The 2,813-nt window shown below is 47.9% G+C and overlaps 1 long non-coding RNA gene across 1 annotated transcript; it reads right to left on the reverse strand.

Moving 5' to 3' along the window:
• Positions 1 to 334: 334 nt before the first annotated feature.
• On the reverse strand, positions 335 to 2,205 carry LOC139069714 (uncharacterized). The gene is made up of 3 exons (XR_011520412.1): positions 1,875 to 2,205; positions 1,740 to 1,805; positions 335 to 1,087 (listed from the first exon to the last, which is right to left on the reverse strand). It is a non-coding gene; the product is annotated as an uncharacterized lncRNA (long non-coding RNA).
• Between the last annotated feature and the right edge of the window lie 608 nt (positions 2,206 to 2,813).

A 2,813-nucleotide genomic window follows, 5' to 3' on the forward strand; every position in this document is an offset into this window, starting at 1 on the left:
CTTGGACGGAACCTTTTTTTCCAGTTTAAAATTCAATCTGTTTGAATAAAATGTTTGATTAAAAACAAATGACTGCTTGGGCGTAAGCCTGCGGTAAAAGCAGTTGCAAGTTGGAAGGGGAGACACTCAGGAACCTGCCCCTCCAATTAATGGTGTGGCTTTTGCTGTATTACTCCCCTCAGGCATACAACACCAGGGATTTGGGGGTTAAGACCTGGTGTGTGTGTGTGTGTGTGTGTGTGGGGGGGGGGGGGGGGGGGGGGGGTTGATGGGGGGGGGCTGCCAATCAGTGGTCTCTGCCTTCTGGCTCCAGCCCTTGTCTTGTATCCCCAATTTTAACTGCTTTAGGACATGTAGGGTCGGGAGGAGGATGGAAGAGGATTCTACTGTCTGTCGGTGGTAGGATCCCCCCCATCTCGACCGCTTCCTCCAATTTTAATGCATATTAAACCAACACATTCTCACTCCCAGCACATCAAAAACAAACGCTTGGCCAGCCACTCTCTGCATCAGACCCGCCTGCGGGGCCTTGGGGTCATTACAGGGATGGATGGATGGGTGCCTACAGGACTGGGATATGAACTAGAGGCCCTGGCCCGTGCTGTGGCATGGTGGGTGGCTGCTGGCTTGGGATCTCAGGCATCTTGGGCTGCCTGCTTCCATGGGAGCCGTTCCTGAAATGGGAAGGGCCAACCACTGCCTGGTCCCCCAAGTTTCATGGCCAGGGGTGTCCTCTCCGTCTATCATCCTCACCAAGCTTTTGGGTTGGAAGCACTGTTGGAGATTTAGCATTTGCTCCGCCGAAGGGTGGGTCCAGGGTTAGGGTTGGGGTTACCTCGCTCTGGGTTGGCCTGTATATGTGGGGGCAACAGTGTGTTGGGCTGGGGGATCCAGGAATTGCTTCCCCAAATGGGTTCTTTTGGCTGGGGGCTGGTGCCCTGACATCTTCAGGCTGGCTCCCTTCTTCTCAGATCTTGGGTCTGTCTTCTGGCTTAATGGTGTCCATCCATTAGTAGATATCGGCTCCTTTGGCAGGCGTGGCCCTGGACTCTGTTGTTGGTGGGACCTGGGCTGCTACGGGCAGCTCCTCCGTTATCACGTACACAACATTTAAAATACAAAAGAACAACACTCTTGGTTACAAATCCAATTTCAGAAACACGATAAAAAGTAACAATTTAGATAGGCAACCACACAAACACACATGCATGAACATACCGGTATTCTATAAAACAGACAGACACACACACACACACACACACACACACACACACACACACACACACACACACACACACACACACACACACACACACACACACACACACACACACACACACACACACACACACACCTGTTTGTCTTTCTATTATAGTGAGAACCATTCATTGACTTCCATTAATTTTTGTGACTGTATTATGCCTAACCCACACCCTAACCATAACCATAACCAATGTTGCTGTATTCCTAACAACAACCTCAACTGTTACGACCCGCCTAGGAGGGCCAGGCCGCAACATAAAGTTTGGTCCATCATCCACCATCGATCTCAAGCAACCACATCACAAGGGGCCATTTACAATAATATATTTACAGAATGTACAAAAATTAACTAAAGGCAAGTGAGGATTAAATGCTCAGGGTGAACAAACTCCTAAAACAATAAACAAAACACCGCTAACTGAAATTTACCAAACTGACCTACGAATTAAAGGAACCAAAAGAGAAACCAAACTTACCTCCCTGGCTAATGGAAACAGGAGAAAACTGGGTTCAAAATAAAAGGCAGTTCACCCCTACAAATCCTGAAATCAATAATAACTCTAATGAACGAAAAGGCACAATCTAATTACAGGGCATGAGCAGAAACGAACCTGGCTGGTGGCCTGGGCAGGAAATGGGCGATACAGCTGCTTCTCAGGCTCTTCTTTAAAGGTTTGCTCCTCCCAGTCACCCAATCAGGATTTTTCATGGCCATCTACTTCCAATCATAGCAGGGCACCTGTGCACTGAAATTTACATATTAATATACAGAAAAGAAAATTAAAATAAAACATAAAAAAGTTCCTTACGGACGTAACATCAACAAAAACTTAAACCATACCTTTGGGGCGACGGTGGCACAGGAGTTAAGAGCTCGCCCCGTAATCGGAAGGTTGCAGGTTCGAGCCCCGCTCAGTCTGTCGCTGTTGGTATGTCCTTGGGCAAGACACTTAACCCACGTTGCCTGCTGGTGGTGGTCGGAGGGACCAGTGGCGCCAGTGCTCGGCAGCCTCGCCTCTGTCAGTGCACCACAGGGCAGCTGTGGCTACATTGTAGCTCATCCCCACAAGTGTGTGAATGGGTGAATGACTGATTGTGTTGTACAGCGCCTTGAGGGGTTCCAGGACTCTAGAAGGCGCTATATCAAATACAGGCCATTTACCATTTTTGAAAACCAACAGATGAGTCTTACAAAAAAAGGAGGACCACTTTGTTGGTTAAAAACTCATGATGGTCCTCAGTAGGTAGTTAAGTACAAGAACCGTCCAAACACACACACACACACACACACACACACACACACACACACACACACACACACACACACACACACACACACACACACACACACACACACACACACACACACACACACACAGGTTGGTGGATGCCAGTATAAATATGGACAACAGTCTAAATTCCATTCTTATTTTTTTTATTATGACCCTGCTGTCTTGTCCTGTCTGTGTATTGGTGGTTGTCTATTTGTTGTGTCCCTCCATTCTCCCCTGGCTCTCTTTCCCTGTTTGTACGTTTCTTTTCTCCCTGCC

This window comes from Nothobranchius furzeri, chromosome 4, assembly GCF_043380555.1.
Source record: "Nothobranchius furzeri strain GRZ-AD chromosome 4, NfurGRZ-RIMD1, whole genome shotgun sequence".
NCBI classification, from domain to species: Eukaryota; Metazoa; Chordata; class Actinopteri; order Cyprinodontiformes; family Nothobranchiidae; genus Nothobranchius; species Nothobranchius furzeri.